Below are 11,080 nucleotides of genomic sequence, written 5' to 3' on the forward strand. Positions count from 1 at the left end.
TTCAATAGTTTGGTCGCCATATTGGAAAATGGCCGCCGTGAATGCTAGGTACAGTATATTTCACCATGTTGTTGGAAAATTATGAAAATTGATAGGTATTATAATCAGAGGTTTTTGAACCTCATAGTGAAATATTGAAGCTATTAATCAGATAGTTTGGCCGCCATGGTGGAAAATGGCCGCCATCAATGTCATATAGATACAGTATATGGTTCAAAAATTATGGAAATTGGTAATAATTATGTTGAAGACCGTCTTAACATCATACTTGAATATTGAAGACGTGCTACTGATAGTTTGGGCGCCATCTTCGAAAATGACTGCTGGAAATACTAAATATATTTCAAATATATAAATCTTTTTGAAATTCCTAATACCTTGACAATGGCCACACAATGCCCAGTAAGCTAATCCAGATCGTCTACATTCACAGTTCTTTATACTAGATGTTCTGCAGACTGCAGGTACAAATAATGAGTGTTATAAGTTCATCTGATGCCGGAAGGAGAATGGTGTGAATGGGTCTTCAACTTTCGCGAACGCAAACCAATCCCCACTGTTCGGGATTAAATCGTTTCCTAGCTATTGTTGGACTTGAAGATACGCTCGGAAAAAAATGTAGTTTTGCGGCGTCGGTTGTTGGATGAAGCTTGGCGAGATCAAATGAGGACTTGACAGTATGTGTGGCAACGGTTCCATTATACGTGTAATATCTACATAGTTGAAGCGTGACGTGTCAATTATCACCCTAAAAAAACCGAAAAGAAATCTCTCTTAGGCAGCAGCTATGGCTTCCTTAGATGCAATATGGTCATTTAAAAAGCGCAACAAATTTGTAAGATGTTGATTATCTGACATTATTTTAAACCACGCCTTATCATAACCACACTCAGTTACAACACATAAATGAAAGAAGTGATCTCTTAACCTTTTTAACGCAAAGGACTTGTCGTGGCGGAGGGGGCCCGAGTTCGGTGTGACGGTTCGGGAGTTTCTTGGGTTCGTTCCTTGCCCCATTCCGTGAAGGTTTTGCTGGGCCGCTTCGCCCCCGCCAAGGTGTTGCCTTGGTTCGCCCCCGCTATTGGCAACCCTCTCGGGGTCGCGGATACACTATTTGTTTGGTCCGTATGGCACTGTTGTGCTTGGAGATAACTCCCCCGTCCCCTCGAGTCTTCTGCTGCCTTAATCCTTCCCTGTCACCGCCCACCTCCTGACTGGGCTCGCCGCTGACGGTGTCCTGCTTCTGTCATTTGCTCAAGTGGCGTTTGTCGGGACCGCTGGCCGATCCCGTGTGCCATGACGGCGGTTCCTTAGGTTCAATATGGAATATGATGGGGAGGGGGTCTTCAATATTCAAGTATGATGTTTAGACGGTCTTCAACATAATTATTACCAATTTCCATAATTTTTGAACCATATACTGTATCTATATGACATTGATGGCGGCCATTTTCCACCATGGCGGCCAAACTATCTGATTAATAGCTTCAATATTTCACTATGAGGTTCACAAAGCTCTGATTATAATACCTATCAATTTTCATAATTTTCCAACAACATGGTGAAATATACTGTACCTAGCATTCACGGCGGCCATTTTCCAATATGGCGACCAAACTATTGAACACAGAGCTGTAAAATTTTGTCATGATGTTCATGTGGTTCCAATCATTATGTGTACCAATTTTCATAATTTTTGAAGAAGAACGTGGAATACATTGTAGCTGGCATTCCCGGCGGCCATTTTCCAAGATGGCGGCGAAAGCTCGCGCTCTAAAGCAGGGGACTTTTAGTATATTTTTTTTGGGTCAAAAACAACACATGTACCAATTTTAATCTTTATGTTCAAATGTTCTAGGTCAAACCCTAGAAGTCCTGGGCTATTTGATATAAAGGGAGATGAAACGGGGGAAGCACCACTCAGATTACTGGGGACTTTTGGCATTTTGATGAGGTCATCATATACTAGCATTGTGCAAAAATTCAGCTTTCTCCTAATTTATTCAAGGTTTGGCCTTTTTCGTGCCTAGATTTCCTGGAGTAATATGGGGACTTCACTTCCTACAGCTTTTTGAGGTCTTTGCTTAAGATGAAAATTATACATAATAATACATATACTTACAAAATACGTATTTTTTCGAATCTTCCTAATTCATTAGACTTAAAAATCAATCCAATATGTTTTTGGTGTGAGTTTTTAAATTCGATTTTGGGACCCGTTTTCTTAATGATTTTGGAAGTTTTTTTTTTAATTCCAAATGAAGTTGTTGAGCTCTCTGATGAAATTACTCAAACATTACTTCCTGGAATCAATGATCGAAATTATGCAAAATTGATAAAGAAAAATTGACAATTTTACTATTAATGACGAAGTTTATTGCTTATGTGGATTCTGAAGAACCGCTTCAAATTAAAGTGCAGTCCCACCCGAAGATGTTAAGGGATACATTTCTATCGAAACTTACAAATGCACGTCAAACGAGCCATCAAAGGTATTAATAAAAACTGTCATTGTAGACAAAGACGGGAAAGTGCAAAAGATAAGTGTAGAAAATGAATTGCCTGAAGAATTAAAATTTTACTTTTGAAGACTTGATCATATAACATCGATCATTTGAAAAAATTATTATTTTAGTTTTTTTCACCAAATGTTCATTGAGCTCAAAATATTTTTCTACATTATTTAGACAAGTACTTTGCTCTATATAGTAGTTCCAGAAAAAATGATATCTTCAAGTTTTTTAAGGGATACTGGCATGTTACTAGGTTTTACTATTGACTAACATTAGGGTTCAAATACTCCAATTTTTATATTTTAAAATTTTAAATATTGCCAAGCAGAAAATTACAAAGGCCGTTTGACTGTGATGTAGTTATTATTGTCGAAAGGATCTTTAGATTGATAGTGATATTTTGGGAGCTATACATCACGTTAATTTTGATACTTTTAAAACTTTCAAAATAACGACTACGATTTGTCAAGTTTTCATACAGTTTTTTTTCAACCATTTTCAGACTATTTTATTCTCCTTATAGGATCGAATTATTCACTCAAAACTAATCGTACATTTTTTATATAAAATAATATGTACACGCGTACTACTTTTAAAACTATGCACATGTTTCATGACAAAATATTTTGATTAAAAAACTAAGATAAGAATTTTTTCAAATAATCGAGGTTTATGATCATGTCTTCAAAAGAAAAAATTGTAATATCTGTTACTTCAGGCAATTCATTTTCTACACTTATCTTTTTCACTTTCCCGTCTTTGTCTACAATGACAGTTTTTATTAATATATATTACTTCAGTCTTAATATTAATTCAAATTGTTCAGAAACCTTAGGAGAGTAAAAGTATTAGGGCATTGTGCATACATTAGTTAACGCGTTTGAACTAACCAACCATCTATTATAAAACTGTCATTCCTGAATGCTTGACTTGACAATGAACTCAAATTGCTTTCCCGTCATTTTCATATGCAAATACAGAGGAAGCTGAACATAGTTATACCACAAAACGATTCCGTACACCTGAGCACCAGCACATGTCATATACTTATCAAGTTCAATTACCAGTCATTTGTAATCTGGCTTAATTACCAGTTGTCGGTAATCTAACTTAATTACCAGTCGTCGGTAATATAGCTTAATTACCAGTCGTCGGTAATCTGGCTTAATTACCAGTCGTCGGTAATCATGCTTAATTAGCAGTCGTCGGTAATCTGGCTTAATTACCAGTCGTCGGTAATCTGGCCTAACTACCAGTCTTCGGTAGTTTGGCTTAACTATCAGTCGTCGGTAATCTGGCTTAACTATCAGTCGTCGGTAATCTGGATTAATTACCAGTTGTCGGTAGTCGGTCTTAATTACCAGTCGTCGGTAATCTGTCTTAATTACCAGTCATCGGTAATCTAGGTTAATTACCAGTCATCGGTAATCTAGGTTAATCACCAGTCGTCGGTAATCTAGCTTAATTACCAGTCGTCGGTAATCTAGCTTAATTACCATTCGTCGGTAATCTAGCTTAATTACCAGTCGTCGGTAATCTAGCTTAATTACCAGTCGTCGGTAATCTAGGTTAATTACCAGTCGTCGGTAATCTACCTTAAATACCAGTCATAGGTAATCTAGCTTAATTACCAGTCGTCGCTGATCTAGCTTAATTACCAGTCGTGGGTAATCTAGCTTAATTACCAGTCGTAGGTTATCTAGCTTAATTACCAGTCGTCGCTGATCTAGCTTAATTACCAGTCGTCCGTAATCTAGCTTAATTTTCAGTCGTCGGTAATCTAGCTTAATTTCCAGTCGTAGGTAATGTAGCTTAATTACCAGTCGTAAGTAATCTTGTTAACTTAATATATATGTTTGGGGTCCTTTTCCAACTTAACTTTTTAGCTAACACAAGCTTAGGTTCTCTTGTTTTTTAACCACTACGAAAATTGGACGAAATAGCCTTACCCTAGTAGCACAGCACTTCCGTTTTCGAGTTGGGAAAGTGTCGTAGGGCTGGTAAAGCTCTCGCAGTTGAAAAGGGGTTGGTTTCCGACCGCGCACCACCTCATTATTTTGTTATATGGTTTTTACCATCAGTGAAACGACTGTTATTTCAATTATTGTGAAACTTATAATTTGCTATAAATCTAAAACATTCCAGTTTGAAAACTAAGTCGAACTGAAATTTAATTGAACTATATAATTGGATTAATTTATCCAAATATTTCATTAAAAAATTAAATTTTACCTAACTTTAAATTAATTCAAATATTTAATTGAAATATTTTCTGTTTATTAATTTAATTTAGTATACGATAAAAGTTTCTAATTACTTTAATACTTATTTATAATGATCAACACTAAATAACTATCAACTCGTGACTTATTATTTCGGCGGGCGCGAGTTATTTTTGCCGCTGCCAGGCGGTTAAGGGCTTAAGAGAAGCTTGCGGCGTGAAACTTTCAGTACATTCTAAACAAAACTGCCAGGGATAACGAAAATATTTGTTGATTATGAAAATAACGATTTCATATTGGTAAGAACTTTTCAAATTAAATTTAATATTTTTGAAATAAAATTAAAACTTTAATCGTAATTTTAAATATAGGTTGGACTAATGTAGATGGGGCTTAAGAAATAAGAACGGAGATAGTCCACGATTTAGCAATTTATGGTGATGCCTACCCCATTTTTCATCCCGTTTATCCCTCCTACAGCACGGCCGGAAATAAGAAAAAATTCATATATTCCAGTGACCCCCCTTTTTGACTGGAATATTTATAGGACATTGTGACTGGAGTGTGCAAAAATAGTGTCTCTTCTCCATAGTCAAGCTGTCAAAACTTCGGAAAACTTATTGGTCAAACTGTCCAGTTACCCCCCTTAGTTTTTAAAAAAATTATGGGACAATTTAAAATTTTATTGGACAATGTCCAGTGTCCTGTGCTTATTTCTGGCCCTGTACGTCCTGCAGTACTGAAAAGTCTTTGTGATAATCACAAACTTTACTCCTTGTTGGTATCCAGCCAGAAAGGATATGATGGACAGGAGTAGAAGCTAAGAGCTGTGGCAAATTATTTTTGTGAGTTTGCTTTCGTTAAGTTTTTTCTTTTCTTAATTTCGCACCTATAATATCTAGTTCATCATTTTTAATTCAATGTTAAGTCTGGCAGAGAAAAATGTACGTGCATACCGAAACGTATATGAAACGTTTGAGAGGGCTCCCTATATGTAACACTGCATTCTACTCCTCTCTTTGACCCTCTTTGCAGCGTAAACTGAGGGGGCGTGTTAGTGGCCCGTTTTGAAAACTTTCTTTGTAAAGTTTCTTTCTTGTTGAGTGACCTCGTGGAAAAGACGAGCCATTTTTTTCTTCTGGGTATTTTTATAATTCAAAAATTCGCCTTCATTAGCTTGTATCGATTATAATAAACATATTAAAAAGGTAATAAAACTATATTCTTTATGGCAATAGCCTTTTTTTAATTTAATCAGTCTGATTTATGAGTATGATCCCTAACTTTTCCACTTGGTTTCCCTTAGTAATCGCAAAGGCTTAAATTGCTGGCGCAACCAGTGCATGCATAAAGGTAATCAAATTTAAATGTCCTTTCTTTATAAAATAATTTCAAGTAAGGTTGTAGTAAGCGTCAAATGAGGAGAAATAGAGCTATTTACGCACAAAGTGTTTTACAACGAGTCTACGCACCTCCAGTTATAAATGAGCCTGAACAACTTCATGAAGTTGAATTAAGTAATTCAGAAACATCTAAAAATGAAGACATACTAGCACCTAACGCTTTAGCAGCTGATTCATATTTAGACGAACTTAGAAATATTGAGCCATCCGATTCTCACAACTCCGATTCAGATAGTAACGGTAGCACAAGTAGTAGTTCTATTGAAGTTGATTTAGATCATTCGCTCAAATTAGGTGACGATATTCGTAGCTGGGCCATAAAGGATAACATAGATACTGTAAGGCTTAACAGTTTGTTATTGATATTAAGAGAACCTGGTCATAAAGAGTTACCGAAAGATTGTAGAACACTATTACACACGCAAAGACCCCCATACGGGCACACGATTGACACTTGGGGACCGGTAAGGAGTGATTGACATCTGAGGACCCAATTAACTATAGTTCATTAAAAAGAGGATTTAATAATTAGTTGAGCGCCGTAAAGCATATAATTAAACACTCGCTGTGGAAAAAGAACCCAAGACATTTATATGTAGGGACCTGAAAACACACGATATTTTCACCGCATAAATGGGGACCCTAATTCCAGATTACTTTCAAAATTCAGATATAGATGTCGCTAGGTGAAAGTCCCCACTTGTCAATGAAGTCACTGCGTGGATCTTGAAGGTGTATAATCACAAAATGTCCCCAGATATAAGGTAGGAAGACGGTTTAGGTCCCCACTTGTAAACCTGAAATTAGCTCAAAACTTAAGTGTTAAGCTAGAAATAGGACTGATTACTTAAATTTCATTCTGATAATCAATATTTTAACTATAAAATTATAATATACATGAAATTTGAAAATGTGTGTTTAAAAGGCCCCACTTGTCAGTTGAAATGACGGTGAAGGTCCCCACTTGTAAATTTATCGAGTGTGAAAAATGAAATTGAAAAACTTGATGGAACCATATAGGCTTCGACACTAATTCAAAATCTAATAATTTATACACAAATGTCCCCAGATATAAGGTAGGAAGACGGTTTAGGTCCCCACTTGTAAACCTGAAATTAGCTCAAAACTTAGGTGTTAAGCTAGAAATAGGACTGATTACTTATGTTTCATTTTGATTATCAATATTTTAACTATAAAATTATGATGAAACGTTAGTTACGTTAATTCCAAAAATATATTGATGAATTTCAAACCGAGAATTCTTGAGATTTCGCTCAAACTCTGAGTATAGTTGCTAAACAAAGATTTTACTCGGGGAAAAGAGTTACAAGAAATCCGAGCTGTGCTAATTAATTAGTAAGCTATTTAAAAATCTAATTAATTGGCATTTTTCAGTAATTGAAAATGGTAATTTAACTTTACAGCTAATTGAAAAATAATTATAATTCTGAGAGAGCGATTGCTCTCTTAGATAAGACTTCATACTGCTCTTAATGTATAAGGAGGGTTTTTTGTTTGGATGTAGTTTTTTTGTATTGTATTAATTGTTTTGAAAAAAAATCCACTGAACTAAAATTCGGACCCTTAATATGTGGTTAAAATTTCAAAGAGATCCCTCCATTAGTTTTTTTTATAGAAAATAATGTTGCTAAGGGTGGTTTTCATTTCCATAAAAAAATTAAGACATTTTGGCAAAAAAAGGGAAATTTTCCCATAGGAATAACATGGGAAATGTTTGCTGTGATGGCCAAATTGACTCGAGCATTTTTTGAAGACTATTTATTCGATAGGTCTGAAAATGGTTTTAAATGAAAGGTTGAACACTTTTTTGGTGCCTTCCGAAGTTTTATTGAAAACAATTAATATTAAGTATTACTTTTTGTACTTTTAAGCACATGCTTAAACTTACGACCTTTTATTCTGTTGGACTTACATGTTTTAGTCCTGGCTAAAATCATTGAGAAACGTACTGTTGGACTTACGCTGTTTTACCTCTAATAGAAAGACTGAGCGAAGATTTTTGTTTAGAAAACGAGTGTGGCTGTGTCGAGCTTAAGGCGAATTTTTAACTTTTCACATAAAAGAAGGGGTTAATTCGTCCTCATTTTATTTTAATTTCGTAAGTTAAACCTTATTATAATTTAATACAAAAGAATTTAAATTTAGGATTTAGCCGATAATTTTTAAATTCACTGATTTCACTAAGCCTTGGTCAAAATTCAAATACAGCTGATTGTATGTAGAGAGTCGACTAGAGACCAATTGGCCGTGTTGCGTTCGTTTTAAGGTGTTTCACCTGGTGCCATCAGCCAACGATAGCCGCTAATTAGGTAATTTGTTTTAAATAAATCAATTTTTGTTGTTTAAACTACGCACAAGGGTTCGTTCCCTGCTTTCTCGACTGGTGCCACCAGCGGCCAGCCAAGTGCCAACGGTTACCGCTACGAAGATACGTTTTTTACTGGTAAAATAAATGATAGATTCAATCACACTATCACTAAATCCTGTCACCAAATCAACCAATATTTTTAATTCAGGTCCTTCCAATCATTTGTATTAGGTAACAATTGTATTATTAATTATTTTACGCCAATTCTAACGTTGCCTAAGAAAACAGTAAACAATGGCCAGATTGCCAACGATAAACGCTACAAAGATTATATCTGGTGCAACCGGCAAACGATAACCCCTGCTTAGATCATTTTGAATGTTTCATTGGTGGTAAAATAATTGATAGATTAAATCACACGATCACTAAACCCTGTCAACAAACCAACCAATATTTTTTATACCGGCTCTTCCAATAATTTTTATTAGGTAACATTTAAATTTTTATTATTTATTAGTGCCATCGACCAACAATAACCGCTAATTAGAATAATCTTTTTTTTAAATTAGACAAATTTTGTTGTTTAAGATTAATGCAAACTCTACACATAGGTTTGTTACCTGGTTTCTAAACTGGTGCCAAGGGTAAAAACAAAACCAAAAGTAACATATAACACTAGAAAAGTGTCCATCCATTTCCTACTCTGACTTTGGTATTGCAAATTAGTTTAATGTTTAATCTCCTCGAAAAAGGGGTGCGGAAGCTGTGTATTATTCTCGAAAAGTTAGACAAGCCTCAAGGACTCCGTCATGCTAAATTTTATTTCATTTCTTCAGTATTTATAATTCAATTACCATTTTCAATTAGTTAAAAATGACAATTACCCAACTAACTATTTAACACTGCTGTGAAAAAAGCCATATTTTGTATTGTGGCTCTTCCAATCATTTTGATTAGGTAATAATTAAATTTTTTATTAATAATTTAGTGATTATTTTAAGGATACATAGGAAAAAATGAAACCATGGCCAGTTTATGTATATAATGTTCATTTTAGTGCATATTCTAACATTACCTAAAAAAACCATAAACAATGGTTAGTTTTTCCCAAGATTATCAATTCCCATATTGGTCCTGAAAATATAAGTAAAACAATCTTACTAATAAAATTATTAATATATTGAATCATAGGGTCGCTAAACCCGGTCAGGCAGTCACCCACAAACCAATATTTAATGTCCAAGCTGTTCCAGTCATTGTAATTAGGTAAAAAAACTAAAAATAAATTTTTTTATCAATTATATGGGTGTCTGTAACTCAGTTTAGAAGATGTTAAGTTCTTAACACTGTTGAATTATTGATTTACAAAATTACATTTCACTAGATTCATCATAAGCACGAAATTATAAATTAAATGGATCACTGTGTAGCTTTCTACGTCATCAAATAGATCTACTGGGCAACCTTGCCCGTGAATTTCGTACCAATATCAGTGCATTTGCTATGGATGTTCAATACATCTGCCTAACCAATATTCCAGGAAATAGTAACACTACTCCCTAAAACACCTTCCAAAATAGGCCTAACTCGTTGTACTGATAAATCAAGGCCTGACAACCCCGCTCTTGGACTACAGGACCATCTAGTGGCGTATGTTTAAACTAAACAATGGCAGATATTGCTTTAAAATTAGGAAACTATAAGTTTAAAACCTTTTACAAAAAACACGATAATTTAGGACATTTTAATTATACTGAGCTTAGCAGGCCAGTTAGCTATTCCCTTTCGACTATGGGAGCATCTAGTAGCGTTTGTTTAAACTAAACCACAACATGTATTTGCTTTAAAATTCGACGAATTTTCATTAAGTTATGAAGAAATTGATTAACGCAAGTTGATAAAAAATTATTTTATTTAAATTATTAGTATTTGTTTACAGCAATCAATGATGCATTCATATTAGTATAAATTGTTCATTTGTGTTAATAGGAAATAAAGCAAAGCGCGGGCCAATGGATCCCCTACAAGTTGACTTTCCTCCTTGGCGAAGGCTAGTGGGCGGGGTTTATAAGTGCAGTTATAAATCCCGACCACTAATGCCTCCTGCCTTCGACCGTAGTGGCAGGTCGCCCGTCTTCATTTCCAATCCATCTTACCTCATGTGCAAATGATTTAATGGGTTAGCGAAATGACTGGGAAACGTTTTTCTTAAGTACAAGGGATAACATTTATATTAAAACGGTTTAATAATAACGGAACATTAATTTATTAAAATAGATCAAAAAGAATGGAATAAGGTTGGAGAAGTTAGTTTCCATTTTTTGAAGGATAACAAGATGTCTAGGAAACCATTTTCTATGTCCAAGGGGTAATGAAATGACTAGTAAACCTTTTCTTCAGTTAAAGGGGTAAAATTTACTAAAATGGATTAATTAGAACGGAACATTATAATTTATTAAAATGGATCAAAATAATGGAATAATGATAGAAAGTTATTTTCTTCAAGAAATTACAAAATGGCTGGGAAACCGTGTCTTTAGTTCAAGGGATAAAGAAATGGCTGGGAAACGTTTCCTTAAGTTCAAGGGATAAAATTTATTAAAATGAAATAAT

The 11,080-nt window shown here is 34.7% G+C and overlaps 3 long non-coding RNA genes across 4 annotated transcripts; 2 read left to right on the top strand and 1 right to left on the bottom strand.

Annotated features, from left to right (window-relative positions):
* Positions 1-291: 291 nt before the first annotated feature.
* Positions 292-1,725, bottom strand: LOC149713720 (uncharacterized). The gene is made up of 3 exons (XR_016369344.1): positions 1,578-1,725; positions 929-1,498; positions 292-748 (listed from the first exon to the last, which is right to left on the bottom strand). It is a non-coding gene; the product is annotated as an uncharacterized LOC149713720 (long non-coding RNA).
* Positions 1,726-8,165: 6,440 nt separating this feature from the next.
* On the top strand, positions 8,166-8,876 carry LOC149713721 (uncharacterized). Of its 2 annotated transcripts, XR_016369347.1 has the most exons (4): positions 8,166-8,257; positions 8,368-8,602; positions 8,676-8,698; positions 8,756-8,876. It is a non-coding gene; the product is annotated as an uncharacterized LOC149713721 (long non-coding RNA). The 2 variants fall into 2 exon arrangements; XR_016369346.1 differs by having other exon boundaries at positions 8,676-8,876.
* Positions 8,877-9,135: 259 nt separating this feature from the next.
* Positions 9,136-10,765, top strand: LOC149713722 (uncharacterized). Its single transcript, XR_016369349.1, has 3 exons — positions 9,136-9,424; positions 9,478-9,733; positions 9,852-10,765. It is a non-coding gene; the product is annotated as an uncharacterized LOC149713722 (long non-coding RNA).
* Positions 10,766-11,080: the final 315 nt, after the last annotated feature.

The sequence above is a fragment of the Phalangium opilio genome, unplaced genomic scaffold (genome assembly GCF_054372755.1).
Source record: "Phalangium opilio isolate 3A_F unplaced genomic scaffold, DU_Popi_V2 ptg000009l_1, whole genome shotgun sequence".
NCBI lineage: Eukaryota > Metazoa > Arthropoda > Arachnida > Opiliones > Phalangiidae > Phalangium > Phalangium opilio.